We start from the raw sequence: 22,009 nt of genomic DNA, 5'->3' as shown, positions 1-22,009 counted from the left end.
AGAAGGCCCACCCTAAAGTTATTATGTCACATGGAACTATTTGCAATCACTTTACTGCATTACAATGTTCTGAAAGATCTACGTCTTGCATTTAAAAGGTTTTCCATTCCAGATGCTTAACAATATGATGCATTAGTAGAAATGAAGGTTACTCTCCATTTTGCCAGACTGATCATTTTCACCTTAGTTTTAGAGAAAATCTAAATTATATTTATGAGGAATAACAGAAGGCACTGCGCTTCCAAATTATCCACCTATAAACAAATAAATTAAACAGGACTTTTTCCTCCAATTTTCCCTGAAGTAAAAACAGCACTCATCTATGATTTCATTGAGTTAATCTACTCAGCATCTACAAACCTCTGATTTCCCTAATACTACTATTAATAATGATTTGTCTTTGCTTTAATGAACAAAGCTGTAGCCACTGCAGTTCTACAACTTGATGAGTCATGTTCAGCGTTTGCACAGTGCTGACACAAAAGCAGTTAATGGAAGTAGAAATGAGCAACTCTGTCTTTCTTTAAAGAGTCATTAAGAATCTGCTGAGAGATTGTGAGAGATCTTACACGGTCAAAGAAAATTTAGTCCTCCCCAACCCCTCCCAACTCTCCCAATTTACTATAGGAGCAAAATGGGCAGTTGCTTTTTTTTGTTTTCCTATGAAGCTGTAAATCTTTCCATTTTACTTATTTATTTATTTGACATTTTGACAATTATTGGCAGCCTCCTATTAACTGGGGAATACCTGAGATGGGCAAAACGCTCTCAGCTACCTCTCTCACAGTCTTCCAGAAGAACTCAAAAACCAAGACAGATATTTAGTAGCAGATGAGTAAAATGTAGCATTTTTGCAACTTTAGGCAGCCTTTGTTCTTCGATTGCACTCAGCTCATGTGAGTTTGGCTTGCTGATCAAAGTCCCATCAATGAAGCCTACAATATGCCTAGGTTAGCATACAAAGATCAAAAGCAGCTCTCCTTTATATGAGCACACACAGACTCTCCTGGTCAACAGCCACATATGCCCCACTCCACTTTATGCCACAAGGAACATGAGATCTACAGTAGATTTATAAGACAGGAGAGAGAAAATCAGCTCCACGTCATTCTCACCTTTTCCAGCACTTAGAGACAAGTTATGGCATGAGTAACACTGCTTATACCACAAAGTTTCAAAGAACAGTCAGTCAACATGAGATTCCAAGAGCTCTGCTGTGAGGTGAGGTTTGGGTAGCATTGTGGTGCCTGCACTGCTGCTGTCTGTAAGAACCTTTTTGGAGGTTCTTAGTCAATATGTTTAAAGGATGATGCATGAAAAAAATTTAATACAAAAGCTAAAGACTCAACTTAATCCTGTCATAAAGTAGCAAGAACTGCTCAATTTCTTCAATGAAATAACCTGAAAAGAAGAGGTCCTCAGTCTAATGTGCCATTCAGTGAATTTCTGAAGGAGTAAATAAAAAGATCAGATCATTAGGGGAGGGAATATGGACAGTTCCTATTGATCCTCCCAAGGCCATTTAATTATTTATAATTTCCTTGATTACAGGTAAGAGGAGTCAAATCACCCTTGTAAAAAATGAGGTCTTTGTGTAGTTTTTCAGCTAGTGAGGTAAATGATTACTGCTATTTTCCCTTTAACTCCAAATGGGCTATTGTTTTTAATGTCTGTTATGTTAACACAGTGTGCAATATTAAAGAATATAAGATATTTATAACTAGTTATAACAGAGCTATGACCTAAACAAATTAGATATAAAATTTTAATGAATTGGTCCCTGAGTCTATTAATTTAGTTATAGGGTACAAAACTAGCACATATATTTTCTCTCCTTCAAACACTAAAATGGATGAATAACATTAGCTGGGGTCAAATGTGTAAAATGTGTTGTTCACAACTAAAAGAAAGAAAAGAAAAAAAAAAGTCTTTCCTTTTCTAAGAAAAATAAAGACCTTCTGGAAAAAGCCTAAGGAAATTAAAAGTTATTTAAAAACACATTCTGTGGTCCATACTGTAAACTCAAAACTATTTTCTGTAGCTTTATTAGACTACAGATTGAATTCAATACCAAGCATGAGATTTTTTTTCCAATAAATAAATGAAGTGGTTTTTGTTTCTTCTAAGAGCTGGCTTTCTAACAACATAATCTGGAACATGGAATAGTTGGACACAGATTCATTTCTCTTGAAAGAATATAATTCCAACTATCCGGCTGTTGTTAATATGGACTTGATTTGCTCCTTCTTCTCCTTTTCCTTCACTTCTACACTTTCATTTCTCTCTGCATCATTACTTGACTTGATAGCCCTCCAAGACAACCTCTCCATACTTTTCCACATACCTACTTAACTGTGTAGTCATTGCATTACTACTATAAAAATATCACATTGGAGAATATTAGAGGTTATTTAATTGCACTGTATTAACAATTAATTCCAATCAAAATTATATTCTTGTCTGACACCATTCTTCAGAAATAAGCATAGGAGATTTAATTCCCTCATTTCCCCTGCTTTTGCTTACTAACGGTATTGCTGCATAGGTGAAGTCATACCTCCTTGAAGCAAACTGACCATGATCTTTCCCAGAAATAGCAGCTACAGTAAGCAACATCACTTAGTGATGGGCAGTTCTGAGGGACTCATCCCAGACCAGCAGCCCTTGAACAGTGATGATTTTCAGAAGCCATCTAGGTAGTTGCTACAGGACAAAATATTTGGCACTGCAAGAACTCCTGCAGGCTCTAGGTTAGCACAAGCATACAAGATAGACTTGTGGCTGAGTCTGCTTCATCATTATTTTAAGAAACCACGTGCACTGAACAGGCAATTGACAGAGTGTCACATCCACGCCAGTATGGTCTTTGCCTGCTCTTCACGATATTCCAGAAACACTCTGCTTCATCATTATTTTAAGAAACCATGTGCACTGAACAGGCAATTGACACAGTGTCACATCCATGCCAGTATGGTCTTTGCCTGCTCTTCACGATATTCTAGAAATACTCTGGATTATTCATTATACTGTAACATATTTGTTGTCAATTGTGATTCTTGGCTGTCTCCAGCATTATTTTTTTAGTATTTCAACTGTCCTATAAGCCATTAAAATTTCCATAAACACAAATATTGATGTATTAATATTGGTCTTATACTCTTCTGAATGAATTACTTTTACTACAGTACTGTACAGGGTGCTATAAAAAACGCATGTTGGCATTTTACATTCACGTTATCTCAATTACTTTAATAACATTAATTAAGTTCTAAGTTTACAAGTTAAATGTTGTTTACTTTTTTGCCTGCCAACATGCAAATACAATTTCAAATCTGAGAGTCAAGCTAGGTCATCTCCTACTTCATGAACAACAATCAGCAGAAGTTCAAGCTCTGAGTTAACTCTTTGCTTAGCATTCTCTGTGAATCCCCAGAGCACTTCCCTGTTGGAGCACACTAAAAACCTAGAAGGACAGGAGAAAAAAAAAAATCCTAGCAGCTTCTTTCTTATTTGGTCAGAAAGATATAAAATAAATGGCATACCTTATGAGATTTAACCCTCAGAAGCATTGATTTGTGACTGCTTTCCATGAAATAACTGCTCATTTAGATCTCTCTGCTCTGTTTACCACTGCTCTTTGAGTAGTTTCCCCACGCACTAAAAAGCACATGAATTTATCCCCAGGAGAAGCAAGTCACTTGAATTTTCTCTTGAGAAATATTTTGAAACAATCTCTCATTGACATACAACATGGAGAACCTTATTCACCAGAAAGAAAAACTTTAAAAATCTCTATTCTCATTTGTAATGATATTTATGAGCATTTTTACATCATAGTATTTGAAAAATACAAGAACAACATGGATTTCCAGAAGAACTAAGAATCAAGCTCTTTGTCTCAAATCCAAGGCAATCCATCTTGGCTTAATTTAGGATAAAACAAAGTGAAAGAGTGCTGGTTGAAATTTAACAACCACATTTGCTATGTGGCAAATAAGACTCCTTTGCAGAAACTTATGACAATTGCAATAAAATGGAAACAGAATACATTCCAGTGAAGATATGACCTGGTGCTCAGTTTGGCCACTCACTTTCCCATGGCTGACATGGCCAGCTCCAGAGCACTGCACTTTGTTTCGCTTAAAGAGCAAGCAAGCAGCTGAGAGTCACAGCTGAAACGCTTGCAATGGATGATGTGAAAATGTTCCTCATCCTGTGATATGTGGAAAGAATTTTAAAGCATCTCTGAAGTTAGTGTTTCACTAACAAGTACCTTGGAATTCAACACACTGCCTAAATTTCACAAACAGTTTACTGGAAAGACAAATGTTTAATTGTAAGATTATTCAGCTTACATTTTTCACCATTCCAAGCAAGACATTTAGCAAAGAAGTTTTGTGAATGATGATACAAAAAAACAACTAATTGCATTAAGTATTTTGTTGAAAACATTTATAACATGATAATGTAGCACAAAGGGAAGACATCTGGATGACAATTTAAATTACCAACTGCTTTCCATCCATTAACGTTGAAGTTTGAAATACTACAGATTTCTTGCAAGGATTGTAAATGTTATAATGGTTATTTTGCCAAGAGGTAAACTTAAGTACAAGGTAAAGTAAGAGGATACAGAGGGAGTTTCTTTAAGTCTCAAGTGTCTACTAAAAAAAAAAAAAAAATTAAAAAGAGAACAAGATCAGCAGTTTCTTTTATCTATGACAGATTCTTTCTATCAGCATTATATGAACAAAATTTGAAATTGTCCTCATTGTCACAGAGAAAGAGTGCAGAAGAAGTATCAGAATAAGCAGAGCAGATCTTCCCATCACTGTTACTGCGTCTCCAACCTCTAGTGTGTCACAAAGCCTGTTCTCTTCAGATTTCATACATTATCAGCTTATTATGGCACAAGCACAGCTACTAGTCCCATGCCTCTTTCTCCCACCCCCATAACACATTTAGTAGACCAAATACCACTTATTATTTTAAGAAGTGGAAGAACAAAATAGCCAGAAAGCCTCTACAGGAGTACCAAATTGTACAGCTGGCATTGGCTGGCCACTATCTCTGTGACTGCAGGAAGACTGGTTCCCAGGTCCTTCAGCTGAGGAAGTAAGAGGAAAAAGAAGTCATCACTGGCACCATGACATTCAGATCATTTACAGTGTAAGATACTCACTATGGAAATATGATTTTTTCCTCACTTCCCTTCAGTGGAATCCAAACACAGAAGTCAGAAACTCCGGAAAGGATTGAAGTGCAGCATAGATTTTGAACTTCAGCTTTTAGAAAACAACTTCCTTTTTCTTCTCAGGCTTCACAACAGGAGGATGAGAAGAACTCTGCAGATGCAGTGCTGCAAATATCTCCCCACACCACTTAACTAAGAGATAGCCCTGGGCACATGTCCTTCAGCCATTCCCTCTCCACGATTTTTGGACTACAGAATACAGTGATTAAAAAAAAAAGTAGTCCATTTAAAAAGTCTTTATAATCTCAAAAAGCAACTTTCACATATTAATGCCCTCTGACTATTAATGCCTGTTAAAGTCCATTTTGTTTCTTTCAACAATCAATTAGCCCACAGACAAGTTTTATTAACAGTTTCTTTTCCAGGCATTTCTACGATAAGAACATATTATAGAATTTTTACTACAAGAGCAAAGAACTACATTTAAAAAAAAAAAAAAAAAGTTATTTCATGGAAAACTGTAAAGAAATTCTATATTAAAGCAGCAGGGGAAAAGATTTAGAAGCTGTATGACAGCTGTTTGAAATAACAATCATTTGCAACTATACTACAGATTTTTGAGTTTAGCTTGATAAAGTAATACAAATCTTTACGAACTCTATACTGTTGAGTTTTAGATTATAGCATTACACTGAGGGCTGTTTTTTTTTCAGATTCAGAAGACAGTAAAGCTCATTTTCAGATAAACTTATCCAACTATCAGAAAGCTATGCAGAGATGAAAGAGTACTAGGTAGAAATTCATAGTAGAAGAAAATGAAACATTGCCTTGCTTGTGTACTGGTTGAGAACAGAACAGTTGAATGAATGTCTTTGTAGATGGTGTCATGATCGGGGTTTTGTGTACTATGATCTTGTATGCATCTTCAAGAGATGGCACATTGATGTCACTTGGAATGAAGCTAACTAGGAGGGGCAAGAATATATTTGGCAGCAAACTGGCTGGGCTCATTACCAAAGCTTTAAAATAGATTTGTTGTGAGAAGGACATGTATTTCTGACAGACAAGAGCCAAGGAGCACTGTCACTTTAGGAAGCAGCAGGGGAAAACATCAGATTTGCCCAAGAGGACTTTGGGGGGGGGGTCTCCTCCAAGAAAGTAATGTGGGTGATAGCCCAGCTGAAGTGCCTCTATACAAATGCATTCAGCATGGGAAATAGAAAGGCAATGGATACCATGATGCAATTAGAAAATTATTACTTAATTGCTATCGTGTTATCATAAAAAACTTGTACATACAATGCCTTTAACGTGGTCAGGTAACACACGATTATCTCTAAATTGGAAAAAGATGGATATGAAGTCTGAACTGTTCATGTTCACATGGAGGCCTGTAGTGGGTGTCCCCCAGGGTTCAGTTCTGGGGCCTGTGTTATTCAGCATCATCAGTGACACAGACAGTGGGATCAAGTGAGCCCTCAACAAGTTCATGGATGACATCAAACTGAGTAGTGCCCTTGAAAGAATAAAAGGGGATTCCATCCAGAGCAGCCTAAACAAGCTTGAAAAAGTGGACTTCCAGTAACCTAATAAATTTCAGCACAGTGAAGAGCAACACCTTGCAAACCCAGCACAGCAATCCCAGGTATGTTTACAGTCTGGATGAAGAACTCACTGAGACAAGCCCTGCAGAGAACAACATGGGGGGCCTGACGGATGAAAAGCTGGACAAGAAGCAGTAGTGTGCTCATACAGTCCAGAAGACTAGCAGCATGCTAGGCTGCATCAACAGAAAGATGGACAGCAGAGAGAAGGAGGTGACTGTCCCACTCTACTCCAGCCTCATGTGGTCCCATCTAGGGTACTGACTCCAGTGAAGAGGGGAAAGACTCAGTTCTGGTTTTATTTACATCCGTCATTATCTTTAACCAGTATGAGAAGCATCAAATATTTTAAGTCATTTGCTTGTTTGCAAGTGGCTTAGGTACATACAACAAAGATGTAAAAAGGATATCTAAAGCAGTAGACACAGCACCTCCAGGTGAAGCTTCCATGATAAAATGATATGATGAAAAGGTGAGGTAGGGACAGCGATGTCCAAGGCTTCCCTAGAGTTGGACTGAAGGGAAGGGGAACAGATGAGCTGCAGGGCCAGGGGCCTGGCTCCATCCCCCCAGCTGGCACAGCCAGTGCTACACCACGAACTTCTCAGTCCAAACAAGACAAAACATTTCAAAGCTCTCTCCATCTTAATGCACATCACTGAATGTAAAGCTGCCTTAGGACACCTGGGGCTCTGCATAAACTGTATCTGTGCTCAGCTCTTTGAACACAGGTCATAAAACACTAAAACTGCCCACACACATTTCATTCCTTCCTTGTAAATGGGATATCTGACACCTGCTCTGCTAACCCACATGGCTTCACATTTCTCCAAGACAATTTTTGTTTTTGAAATACCCAGCCTTTTCTTCCTAACATCCACCTTTAATATAGAAAATGGGTTTTTAACGTCCTTTGTGCCAGTTTATCTGTTACAAAAATGAAATATTTCAGGCAACGCTGTGACTGGCAATAAGAGAACACTTAGGACACTGCACCATGGATGGCTGCCAGACTATTTGTCAGGCAGCAGAAGTACACATTTGTGAAAACAGAAATGTCTAACGAATATTAAAGTTATCTTTGGCACCAATGTTAATAAATGATGTGCATTTCTTTTGTCAACAAGCTGTATTTTTCCCTTTTAAACTTTTATAGCATCCAAAAGGCATCTTAAAACTTCACTCAAGATACAATAAATAACGGTCAAAGGAAAACAGTGAATATAGGCAATCTGATAACTTGAAGCTCATCAGGGATGATTACTACTTGAATGCAATATTTTAAAATTCAAGTGCTCTTTAATTGTTGCAGATTTTTCACACTTCCAAAAGCATACATTTTTAATGCAACATTTAAAAATGTTTATAACCACCAAAAGTGCTTAGTGGTTATGTAGGAACTGGAAACATAATTGAACTTTATAGGATAAATTAATTTGCATCAAAGTAACTACAGACTATCACAGAGCTTACTCCCTCCTACCCCAACAAAGTTAATACTGTTTTGTGATAATATTTGTGAATACAAAACCATACAAGTAGAAGGGAGTAAAGAAAGGAGCAAGGCATCACTTTGTTTGTACAGTCCCTACAAATGCAATCCACATTTGTACAGTGCACTCTTTGATGCCTACATTTGCCAAATTAATATTTCTCCTCAGAGGAGGAGCACTTCAAAACAAAAACAGATTAAATGTGGTGCATACATTTCCAGAGAGATATAACAGCTACATTAATAGTGACCATATTTAGGGAAAAACACACACACAAAAAAGTTATTTTTATTTGTTGCTCCTAAGGAAACTTGGAGTCAAGATCAAAGGGCACTTTGATTTGGCTGAAAGCTGTAAATGATCCATTTCCAGATTTTATAAAGTTAGTGTGCAATCTGTGAATACTTGTGCCACAGTCAAGAAGGAAGGCTCTTCAGCTTCACATATCAATACTGTAAACATGTAAATCTGGAAAATATTTTCCGAGCAGGCAGCCATGTGTAAAATTTACAGAACCTGTCATGAAAGAACTGCAGATGCAGAAGTGCAAACTTCTTGCTGTGTCTTGAAGAATCCAGATGGGAAGTGTGAGATTTTTTTTTTTTTCCAAGCATGGAGAGTTCCAGCTGGACCAAGTTGGTGGTGCCATCAACTTCTGAAGTCACACTTCACCCACTAATGAAACACTGATTACCCAATCACAACCAGCAGGAGAGGAATCTCTCTAAATATATACATATTTAGATATATATATATAAAATCTGAAGGTAATCACATCAGTCTTTCAAACTGTGGGCTAACTTATGGCCACTCTGCAACATGCCCAGATGTCACTGTGTTGAGACCACCAAAGTTATGAGAAGAAAAAAAAAATATATATATATATATATCAATATATAATTGAACAGCAGTTCAGAGATGGTCTTGAAAAGCATAGGTACGAAACTGAGTTTTGAAATATATTTATATTGTGCATATGTGTATGTCTACACAGACATACGTACACACATCTTACACTCGTATTTTTCATTCTGAGGAGGAACAAAGCTTTGACCACCAGTTCTAACAAGTCTCTTCATTTCTGCAGAGAAATGAAAGAGCACTACTCCTCCCTCACCAGCCTTGTGCTGTTACTTGATACTGTATCCTACTCAAATTCTGCTGCCCACAGCATGCAAAAAATAGCACTATTTTAAGTCTAGGAGAAGAAGAATCATTCCAGCCAAAGAGGAGCAATAAGTAAATACCCCACCCCCACTATTTCTCTGCATACTACCTACTTTCCAGCTCATCCTTTTTGAAGATGCCAGGAAAAATAGGGATTGATACACAGCAAGAATCTTTATCGATGTTTTTAGCATAATTATACAGTACTATGCACCACAGCTGAATGCAGTTGAAAGCTCAGAGATCATGTTTTAAAAGGACAAAAAAGGCCCAGTTTACTTTGAGGTAAGTTCTCACATTCATATAGCTGCTTTACATACATATGAGAGTAGGTAAAATAACACTGGACATTCTTAAACCAAAATCCTTATTAAATCTCAGACCTAAAAAGATACAACTTGTAAATCTAAATCCCTGGTCTTCCCTATGTTGGCTCACAAAGGCCTAATCCTTTGGGTCAAAGTTGACTCCTTGATACTGAAGCCATTTCTGGAAGATCTGTGCCAGCCAGAACCAAGCAGGATTTGCTTTCTGTTTATACTTAAAAATCTCTTAGGATGTATTTAAAAATGATGCATATAGACTAGCAGATGGCACAGAAAACAACAATTTGATGAATACAGAAATCAGTGCAACTATTTCTAACACCACTAATATGTAATACTTGTGATATGTAATATTCTGCTTTAATATACCCTATTTCAAAATGAAATCTGCACTTAAATGCCAATATCCTCTCCTTCTGGCTTCTCACTTTATGACACTAACATAGGATCTCATTCACCAAGCCAATTGAAATTTTAATAAAAGAAAGCTGGAGTTTCTAATAAACTCCCACAGCGAGCGGATAATACTAAACATCTTTAGCAGCATGGTGTTTTTTATTATTATTTTAGCTGTATATTAATATGCTAGTATTTGTAAACTCTCCAGTGTCACCAGATTTATTTCAAAAGGCTTCTCTATATTCTTCTTTTGTGAAAAGTTTATGTGACAAAGAAATAATAATTTCAGTGGTTCTTTGCTGCATAGCTGTCTAAACCAAAAAAAAAGAAGATATATCTTACCTTAAAAAGGAAAGTATTGATATTATTTATTTGCCATTTGGGAAGACAGTATATTGAATTTTCTTGTTCAGGGTAAAATTATAACAGCAAGACTGGCAGCATTCACCACGTGAAGATTTGCTGCAGATCGTGGCACAGAGAAATGCACCTGCTGCTTCCCACCTTGGTCCTGCACACAGGGCCAGGGGAAGCATGCACAGTGTGTGCTGATCAGGCCTGTCTCTGACCATGACCACAGCTGGAGAGATTGCATCAGGCATTTTGCAGAAGCCATCTGCACTACTCACACACCCACAGCCATCCACTTACTGGAGGCATCAGAGCCAGGACCCAGGTCTTTTCTTTCCACCCTAACAAAGCTCCACAGGACCTCTCCTGCTATTGGCCTGCTAAATCTCCTCTCCTTTCTTCCAGAGTTACATGATTTTAACAACACTGGCATCAGGGCTTGCAAGAGACCCAAGGAAGCCTTTGAAATCAATCCCCAGATGGCCCTTCGTCTTCAGCAGAGATGAGGTAAGATATCAAGGAATTGAGCTCCTCTCTTTGAGCACAAAAACCTGTCTGCAGTGTTTAATTCAAGCGGGTTACTCCCAGTATTTGTATAATGAATCAATTAGCAGCATGTTTAAAAACACAGACAAAAAACCTTGCGCTAATTTTCATCGATATTAAGTTTAGCTTTCAGTTTCTGAAAACATACGTAAGCAACTTCATCTCACTTCATGATAATAACTGTGATTGTCTATGACAAAAATTACTTCTTTGATTCCTGAGCTGCCTGTACACTACCATTAATTCATTATCTCTTTCATCTTATTAGTTATGTGCTCAAACTTTACACTGTGCAAACATTAATTTGAACAGTCATCTGCCCTTAAAATGCCAAAGTTTGTATCAGCTTTGGCAACTTTAAAACAAAGTGCATTCATAGGCTTGCAAATGAAATGTATTCACAGAAAAAAAATTCCTCCCATAAGCTGAAGCAGCTCATCATTAACATTCAAGGAATGTGAACACAGCCTTCATAGAAAACCATTAAAATATAAGGCAGCTTTCAGCCTATTTTAAGAATTTCAGAGAAATTTTGCATTTTCTTTCCCATGATGCCATGGTGATGTCAGGCTGCATTTCAAATAAAATGACAATGAAATCATTTCAATTCCATGCAATGTGCAAAAAAAAAAGTCAAATTTTCTCTTGGCAAACTGAAGTCTAAAGTAATTAAGCACTGCTGTGTGGGTGGCAGCTTCCTCCTCTGAAGTCAGCCTGAGATAATTACCATATTAAAGTCAAAACATCATGTGCTGTGCTGATAGATAGATGGATGGAGAGATTGGGCATCTATTAAATGATCCATTTTGTTATGCTCCCTGGGAAATGTGCCATTGATGCCAATTAAAAATATATATTCCAAGTGAGTATTTCTATGTGACAAAACTTCAGTAAATTGAATTTATTATTTACTGATCATGAAGTACTTAAAGACATTTAAAAAAAAAAGTACTTGAAGACAAAAATCCAGATAGACAAGAACCCAGTAGGAGAATTACATACTTTACTAAGTTTACAAATCCCTCATTACCCAATTGCCACACTCACAATTTTTAGCTAAGGTGTGAGACTATTTCCTTCTATCCTGAAATCTTTAACTACGACAGAAATACAGTACAGTATACAAACCAATATATTCCAAAACTTCCAAATTCACAAACGCTCCATCATAACAAAGGTCATTTTCAATTAAAATAGCAAACATCCTTGCTTCATATTTATAATTAAATGTCTTTAAGTCTACATTTTTAGTAACAGAAAAGTAAATGGACCAAAACTAAGGCAGAGCAGCGATGATTAATTGGTGCTATTTGTTGAGATATATCACAGCAAGACTTGAAATGACATTAAAAAAATCTGTACGTAAGTGGTATTAATAAGTATTACTAACACTGCCTTTGTCACACAGAACTGGCACTTCAACATTAAAATGTCTCCACTATCACAATGTGAAGAAAACATTTCCACTGAAATATAAATGGAGCACTAATTTTTACACATCTGATTTGGATTTCATCTGCAGTGCCTTCAGAGCACAGCCACTTGTATCAATACTGGTTTAGTCTGGTGTGGTGTTGTACTTCAACAACAAGGGGATAAAGGCAAGTTTTGCTATCAAAAGCATTACAAAAAGAGCAGTCTCCATTCTATCTACTCTGCAGCTTATGTTTGATCTCATTTAAATGCTTTGAAAGAGATTTACTCTTCAATGTTTCTATGATAAAGGTCACAGAACAAAAAACTATATATCTTTAAGAATAGGAACGTCTGAGCCTCAGAAGGGCATTTTCATATTGACCAAATATAAATTAATAGAATGTCATATGAAAATACACATGCACTGGTATTAAAATGCTAATGAGTTTTCTCAGCAAGAAATCTAAACAATCAATATTTTATATTTAATATTAGATTCAGCTCTTGCTATGAAGCACCTTGCTCAAGGTACTCAGAGGCCAAAATTTGAGTAAGCCCAGTACTTATGTTACTATCTATAGAAATCTCTGACAGACGGTCTTAAGACCTTTCTGTTTAATAGATTTAAGCTAAAATCCTAGGCTGAGTGAAGCTTTAAAATTATCCTGAGGAAAGTTTAAGGATCTGCAAGGGCTCAGCCTCACAGTGACTGCAATCCAAATATATGATTTATAGCAGCAGATTTTATTCAGTTTTCATTATATTTTCAATATATAATTTTTAAAACTAGCATGACTCAATTTTCCATACACAGTACAAAGTATGCAAACTCAGTGTATTAGCGTTCTTGTATATTCACCACCCCTTGTGAGGAATTAACATAATGATAAAAAGCTATTAGAATGAAAAAATCTACATGTTAAAAAAAAGGGAAGGGGAACAAAACGGTCAGTAAAAGAGGGAAAAGGCACAGCAAACAGAATGTGTTGAATTAGAGGACAAGAAGTATATTCCAAAGTCAATGGACTTGTTCCAGATTTACTTTGTTATTAGAATTGGTTAGAATTTTTTCACTGCAGTAAACTTAAATCCTTCCAAAATTAATGATTAATTCTACCACTAGTAGTGAAAGATTTATAAATGAAAAAGATGAAAAAATAATCATGAACTGGCTTTAAAAATTTGTACTTAAACATTACTTATGCGTGGCTTGTTTTGCACATCTCCCAGTTCTGAACTTTTTTCAAGGTTCATTTTTCTCTTTTGAATAACATTTTCAAGCTTTCTTCATAAATTAGAAGATTTCTTTGCATAGATAACAATTTTAAATTCTCTAATAATTATATGAACTCAAGAGGTGAAATTCTACAAAGCAAAGATAAAACAAAGCAAGTGGTCAGGCAATGGAAGTGCATTTTCTGTTAAAAAAACAGCCTGTAATTAAAATGAGGATCACTTCTGATAGCTTCCCACACACACTTACTTTCCCAGTCATCTTTGACAACCAATTTGTTTTTCAATTCTCTGGTGCTGCCACTCAGCCACTGTTTGAGAAAATTTAAATCTTTTACAAGTTACACATTTTCTTCTTATTTAAATTGGATTTTTGATGGCAGTTTTTGATACTTCCTCTCAGTGTAATTACAAGTGTACAGATGCAAATAATCTTTGGTGATCAAAATCTAGAATTTGTACAAAAAAATGCAACTTCATGTCCATTTCTCTCACCCATCTCTTAAACGTTACCCACAGTCACAGCATTCAATTTTAAGAATTGGGAAAACCTAATAAGATTCATTTTCCAACCAAATGCAGTGAAATGCACTTGATTATAAATTTTAAAGAGAATTCTATCTTGGCACAACTCTTCAATCCAGTTCCTAAAAATCTCACTTCAGTTTGTGTCAATGCAGCTGCATTACTTACAAACCTCTCATGCAGACAGGCTTTCTGATTTAACACAAGCAGACAGTAACCATGTCAGGGGCACTCCGCTGGCAGAACTTTGGGGAGGATTTTGAAATCTGAATTTCAAAGTTCTGACTTTCCTCACACCTGAACTGGCTCAAGCAAAGTCATTTCTGACTTGTGTCAACACCAGGCATGCTGTCATTTTGGTATTGCTCATGTAAGACCAACACACCCAGCCTCGGACTTAACAAGGCTGTATGTACAACAGTCTTGATATCGGAGCTCTGAAAAAAGATATCCTGTAGCATTCATACATTGCATTTCTAGTATGCTATCTAGTTCTCTTCTAAAGAATACCACCTGGTGTCTAATAAAGCACTGGACTTGCCTCTGCCTGTCCTTCAAGTGACTGTGAAGGACGGCAGCCACAAACTGGCTGTGGTGGCAAAGACCTGGCTGGGTGAGCCTTCCCAGTGCAGCACAGAGATACTACTCTCTGAGGCTGGAGAACTGGACAGTTCTAAACTGGAGAACAGCTCTCTTGAGAAGGACCTTTTCATCACTTACTCAATGGGCTATGTTCGTATACAATGAATATTCATTACATCTGTAATAGAAGTGTAAGTTGTAATAATCACTAATCTGATGAGATTTTCAGTGTCTGATAAGATTTTATGTTCCTAGAACATTTTGACTGAGGTTTTCGTTGTCGTTTTTTAACTGAGAAGCATTTTCAGTCTACAAAGGGAGACACCAAAGTAGAAAGATGTCAGGTACTTTGTCAACTCTTGCAAAAGAAAACTCAGTGCAGGACTTAGGCAAACAGCAGAGGTATCTTCTTAGAGACTTCTTCTTATCTTAGGTGATGGTTTCTTCCCTCATTTATCCACCTGGACCCCTCACATTCTCACCAGTGAGGAAGACATCACAGCAGAGCACAAAGTTGCTCTTTTCGCCAGTGTGTTGCAGAGCAGGTAGATAGGCAACCTCCTCAGCTGCCAAAGGCACATCTCTGTTTCAGATGTTCCATTGTATCTTACAAAGTCATCTAGAAGATTACTTTACACAAAAAAAAAAAAAAAAAAAAAAAAAAAAACAAAAAAAAAAAACCCAGTGATTTGAATTGTGAAAGCTAAAATTCAGGACAAGCATCAGGCTAGCAGGAGTCCCTAGCACATCGTATTAACTGTTTCAATGATGAGCAGCAGATCTAGAAAGTGAAGCAACAGATGTTGCCCTTCAGGACTAAAGACTGAAGGAATCCTCCTGCAAACAGAAGCAGGAGAGGAACAGCAGATTTATGTACTCTCACAACAGACAAAACAAGATGTTAGTTGTGCTATTTATAATAGCAACACTACAGGTGCTCATGAGAGTGTTGCTTTGTTATGTTACTTGCAATTATGTTTTGCCATAACCTATAAATCTGTCAAAATGAAGAAAGCAATTAGGAATTTCCACATGAATAGGCCAAGTTTCTCCTTACCACAGAAATGGTGCAAGTAAAAACCTTAACTAGTGAGCCTTATGGGGGATTAGGCACAGAAACCTCTGCCTGCCTAAAGCTGCCAAGTTCTGTGCTGCTCCATGTGCATGTAGCACACTTATGCCAATTATTAAATGAACTGATTAGCAGTTACAAATAATCTGCATATTAATCTGTAAACTAAAGTAGCTAGTTAAGTAAAAAGAGGTGTTTAGACATTAAGTTAAAAAAAAAAACAGAAGGAATGAGAATGCGCAATGCAGAAAGGGTATGAGTAGCTGGAAAGAAAATGTATTCAGGGAAAGCCAAGGTACACCGGAAGGTCTCTTGCCATCACTGTTCCTCTCTTGAGGAAAATCCCTGTTTGTTCTTGCTGTCAGCAGCTGGTCCTTCTCCTCTTGCAACTTTCATGGGAGCAAAGAGAAGAAGAGCAGAAAGAGGTGGCCATATGGCATCCGGCACGAGCGAGCTGCCAATGGCAAACTGCAGAGCGACAGCAAAATGGCCAACTCGTGGCTCCCCTGCCATGTAGGCAAAACACAGTTTTCTGGCAGCCCAGTTGTAGGAAACAAAAAAGTGATCGTTCTGCTATTTATAAATAAGTGCATATGAAAGGGTGTGCAAATTCTTTAAACTTGGGAGCTGAGAAAAGTGGAGGAAAAGACACCTTGAAGCAGTAAGAGGCCAAGTATGGAGGAATAAATGGCAAAACATTGTGCTACATCCATTTTCCAGGTACTTTTTAAAATTGTAGTTATCAAATAGAAATACACAGCCAGGTAGAACTGATAGTTTCATGTAGATTTGAAAGCTCCAAATTGCTTCTGACAGCCTAATTTTCCAATTAAAAAATTGTAATAATAGTAAAAGAGCTGGACTTTATACATTTCTAATTGTTACAATTAGCTGTGTTCAAATTCTCAATTAATAACGCATTTTCCTTTGATGACTATAATTTAGCTCGTCCCATTGCATATATAGGGTAAGTGCTCAGAAAATTTTGGGATGCATCTTTCATATTGCACAAGACCACAGTGTTTGTATTCTTGAAGACAGAGTGACATCTAAAGGGATTTTGAAATACTCAAGTCTTGCACACCGAATCCAAACTGACAAAGTCAAGGGCATATCATATTTTTGAAAACTGATGAGTTTTCAGGTTTGCTGTGGTTGATTGTCCCAAGTAACCATGAAAAGAGGATCAAATTCCAATTTTAATGACATGCCTGAGGGTGCCCTGAGGACAACTGCCATTTTTATCTTAGATTCTGCAGGTCCTCAGTGAACAAAAGGGAGAAATCAGCTTTGAATGGATTCCTTGCACTGTTGTCAAAAGTAATCCAAATGCTCTAAATATCTGTATCCTAAAATATTTTCTTACAACAGTTTTTATTAAACTGAAGCATTAACAGCACAGAATATTTAAATTGTGTTTTTAGCTACCAACTCTCCAAACAGATCTTATGTTCTCTCACCTGCAGGTATTATAACCGGATTCTTTTACAACTGGAGCTTCTCTCTTTCCTATACACAAACACACAAAGAAAAAACAAAATCCAGTATCTAATGGCTAGATTTGGGATCAAAGGTGGTATTTGCATACAAATACTTCTAACACGTTAGAAATATTTTTTAAGTTATACAATTCCAGACATACTCCTGAATATAAAAAGCCAGTTTGAGAAAAAAAAAAAATCAAGTTTATAATATCAAAGATAACAGTACCATAGAAATAGTAGCACCTGTTTTGTGACTAGCATGCATATGATAACAATGAGTTAGTTACCCTTACAATGGACTTTATTTCATTCTATCCTTAAGTGTCTTCCCAAACTCACTGACAGGAAAAAGATTAAAAATATGTTTTCCCCTCTTGGGTTGAAATCATAGTAAACTCGAGTGAATTTCTTTCTAGGGATGAGTAATAGGGAAGCACTATCTTTAACTGTCTACTTTTTAGAAGTAGAATGCCTTCTGATGCAGTCTTATTTATTTATGAAAAAAAAAAAAAAATCATGAACAGTTGTCAAGATGCTATATCTCATTTACAGTCACAATGCCCCAATGAACTACTTAAATGTGGCTCAGCAGCAAAGTGCTGGCAAGCAGAGTTAACTCCTTCTGGCTGAAGAGACAGCACAGCTCAGCACTGAAGATGGATTTATTAGAGGAAAGAAAACCAGACATTTCATCAGGAAAATGATACAGCAAACCGGTGGTAAGAAAAGAACGTGGAAAACAGCTCCGAAAAGATACTGTGAATATTCATTTGAACCTATCCACTGGAATAAAAGGCTGCTTTTCTCTTTCACGGCAATATTTATCCATGCATCTGAATTTCTGTTTGCTGGGGGTTTTTTTTTGTTTGTTTGTTTGTTTTATTTTGTTTGTTTTTTGTTTTGTTTTGTTTGGAGGACATCAATCCTACTAAACTTTAGTGAAATAACAATATTTCCTTTTCAAGTCAAAAGAGGTATTGGCATAGCTGATGTAAAACAAAAAGAGGGACCTGAGGCACTCAGATAATAAATAGTGACAGAACCTTTCAGCAAGTCTTAATCAAGGAGATTAAAGCAACATGTAACTCTAGATGCATGTTAATAAAACAAGTGCTGAAAAATAATAAATGGAACATAAAGAAAGAAGCCTATCTCTTTGCTTCAATTAGTCTCTGTGAACATTATTATTTTTTCCTTCCTCCACCACTTTCAAATACACTATAACCGTCTAAGTTGTTTGATGATTTTCAAAAGAAGAGTTCACATAAAGAATGTTTGAGTTCTTATATAATATCATTCTTTAATCCAGCACATTTTTGGTAGGCTATCTGCAGTGGGCTGTGATTAGTGCTCTTTCTGGGCTCTGTTCACATCCTGATCAACTTCCCAGGGCGGACTGCGTTCTCACTCGTCTGCTTCAATTCTGATAAGGGTTTCTGTACAGACAGACTGGGCTATAATGTCTTGAAGAAAGGAAGGAATTAAAATACTCTTTAATAGACCACAGATGAGTGTCTATGGCTGCAGAAAAATTCATTTGCACTACATCTACAATGCAGTTTGAACTTTTCCTTTGTTTGGCAAAGCACATCAAGTCTGATTTAACAATTCTCTTTGTGGCTTTCATTCTCTCTCTACAGCTTCATATATTTACAAAAGGACACATGTATGAAGATTTCTGATGTAGCATTAAAAAAAAAAAACAATTACTACACATTCTTGTATGCAACTGCAAGTCACCACCTTATGAAGAAAACAGCATTAATAAAAGGTACAAGTAATGAAAACCTCTCTGCATATCAAAGTCCTGACAATGTCAGTTGCTAACATGTTTTGAGCCACGGCCATTTACTGTAAAGATACAAATCTCATTTTATATTAAGGAAGAGAGCATTTAGCTTTCTGACAAAAAAAAAAAAAATGCAAAAATAAAAGCTAGTATCCAAAGAGATGAGCGTCTCCTGCATTAACTACTTGAAGTCATACCTATGACACAATATATGCACTGTCAGTATGTTACATTTTATTATTGGAACACAATTCATAGAATCATAAAATCATCAAGGTTGGAAAAGACCTCTAAGATCATCCAGTTCAGTCACCCACCTATCACCAACAATTAGTTAAAAACATCTACAAGCAAACCAGAAGTTACATCCTGTACAGAAACAGCAACCTGGAGTCTCGACAGAGAACAGCACCGTGCTGAGAGAAGCCCTTACACAGAACAAACAAGGGACAGTCCCTGCGTCAAACACCTCACCAGAAGATGGGCAGGAGAGAGCAAGGGAAGGCAAGCAGAGCACAGGGATTTGCCCAAGGTCAGGGAGAGGGTGGTCCTGACTCCCAGACCAGGCGCAGTGCAGCAGGTCACAGCCTCTCCTCGAGTCTACAAAAGGTGGACTTTCACAAAAAGATTTCTCTGATGGACAGAAAGAAAATGTAGCCCTGAGGCGCTGGAAAACACAAGCCTATACTGACTGAGAATACTTTTTAAAACCAAAACTTCAAGTTGGCATATTTATTCTATATCTATACTGGTGGGTGTTTTGTTTGTTTGTTTGTTTTTCCTTTTCCCGTTGCTGCAGAGTAGATCGAGTGAGGTTGTGAATTTGTTTTTCAGGAGATGTATGCAGAATTATTTAATTTTTTTTTTTTAACCACCAATTCACTGAAATTGATATTTCAAAAATTGAAACTATACCAAAGGATATTTTTAAACATATTTTAAAAAGAGGTAGGGTTTTCTCATTTAAGGGAATGTGAATATGTATCTTAATATTTTTCTAAAGGGTAAAGAGAGTAAGAAAATGATGTATTCAGTTCACAGCAGAATGAGTCACAGATTCAAAAATCTCAAATATTCAGCTATCGTTGCTACAGCTTATGCACATATCAGTTTCAGCAGACAAAAGAGAAGCTCAAATAACAAGATCGATCAGGAAACAAAGGAACGCAGAAAATGAGACAATAGCAAAAAAATTAATTAAGTAAATATATCTGAGTACATCTCTTGTGTGCAAAGAAGCAGAAACAGACAAACTTCATTAGTTCAGAAATGTCCAGTTGTCTCTTCTGAGTAGTTACCATACTGTCACAATCCCCCCTCCCTCCATTATTTTATATAAATACTCAGTTTATAAATCACCTAGAGCCAGGAGGAGCCTTTCAGCTTCTTTCAACTACTCATCCCTGAGTTACGATATGCAGACATAATGGGCAGCAAGGACTGGCATACAAAACTACTGCACATCAGCAACATTGGGAGAAATGGGATAGAAATAGAAACTCCCTTAGCACAATTTCTTTTCATTTTTTGTGGACCCCTGGTGTGATCCTGGAGCACAAAGGGATAAGAAACAGAGACAGAAGGTATTTACTCATTCAGACCACGCACCATCAGCCAAGCATTAGCTCACCCAGAACCCTCCTGCCCTGTCACCACCTCATTCAGGGTGAGGAGCAGAACACAGGAAAAGGAAACAGTTTGTTCTTTTCAGAGCAATGTGCCTTCTTCCCAAGCATCCAAATATTTCTCCTGTCTTGTTTAATCTCAAACCTCCAGGAGGCAATTACATTCCTATAAGTTTCAGTTTCTCCAGGATGGCCAACATATGATTGCTTTTAGTCACATACACCAAGGAGCAATTCCTTGAAGGGCCACAAGTTCACAGCCAACTTTTCTCCCCTAGTGCATAGAATGAGAATGTCTCCATGTCCAACAGCAGGCATAATTCAATTTTACATGTCACAGAACATTTGTGAACTAACATCTCAGCTTTGCATTCAACATTTTTTCCAACAACGCTTGCAGGGGGTATTTTCTCACAAATTTTGGCATGAGCTATCTATGACAACATTCTAACACCCTTTTTTCTTCCACTAACCAACACCTACAGCATTCATCCACCAGAGAAAACATGAGTTTCAGTTCTGTCCCACATACAAGAGAACACAAGTCCACATAGGACAATATTCCAAATATACAGTAGGATATCCCAGGCAGATATGCACAAAGGTTCACTTATTTTATTGACGCGCTTAAATAATTTCTACAGACAACTACCTGAACCACTAAGACAGAGAAGAACTTCTCTTCTTCATTACCTCTGTACATAATTAAGTAAAAGGATTTTGAGAAACATACCACAACAACGAATAAAAGTAATCCTCGAAAGCACCTGTAATGCTATAGAGCATTGGAAAGTATAGCAATAACAGTGCTGTAGCAAAGTCTTTGGCTGCAGCAAATGAAAACAAGCACATATGCAGCAGCCATGAACACAGAAACAAAGGAAAAAAGCAGCTTACCTTTAGAAGGCCTCAGACAGGCAGGGATCTTCAGTGCCTTGCCTCCACTGCCAACCCTTGAATAAGGTCTGGGAAGGGGTGGAGTCAGGATCCACCCCTTCTGGTCACTCAGGTGCATTGCAGGTGCACCTGAGCAACCCTGGTTTGGCCCTGCCTTACCACAAGGTGCTCAATCACTGCGTCAGGCCATGACTTAGCATTTCTGTTACAGTCTCCCATCCAGAGACATCCCAGTTCAACAAGGAAAATGTTTCTAAAACATGTAAAATTATGCAGTTTCCCCCAGATTCTGCAGGGAGCTCAGTT

The 22,009-nt window shown here is 37.2% G+C and overlaps 1 long non-coding RNA gene across 1 annotated transcript; it reads right to left on the bottom strand.

The window, feature by feature from the left end:
* Positions 1-14,359: 14,359 nt before the first annotated feature.
* LOC122181490 lies at positions 14,360-21,725 on the bottom strand. Its single transcript, XR_006179444.1, has 3 exons — positions 21,704-21,725; positions 17,369-17,417; positions 14,360-15,466 (listed from the first exon to the last, which is right to left on the bottom strand). It is a non-coding gene; the product is annotated as an uncharacterized LOC122181490 (long non-coding RNA).
* Between the last annotated feature and the right edge of the window lie 284 nt (positions 21,726-22,009).

Source organism: Lagopus leucura, unplaced genomic scaffold (genome assembly GCF_019238085.1).
Source record: "Lagopus leucura isolate 7727_CA_CO unplaced genomic scaffold, USGS_WTPT01 Super-Scaffold_100009, whole genome shotgun sequence".
In the NCBI taxonomy this organism is placed as follows: Eukaryota; Metazoa; Chordata; class Aves; order Galliformes; family Phasianidae; genus Lagopus; species Lagopus leucura.
This window is presented reverse-complemented; position numbering and strand designations above follow the sequence as displayed.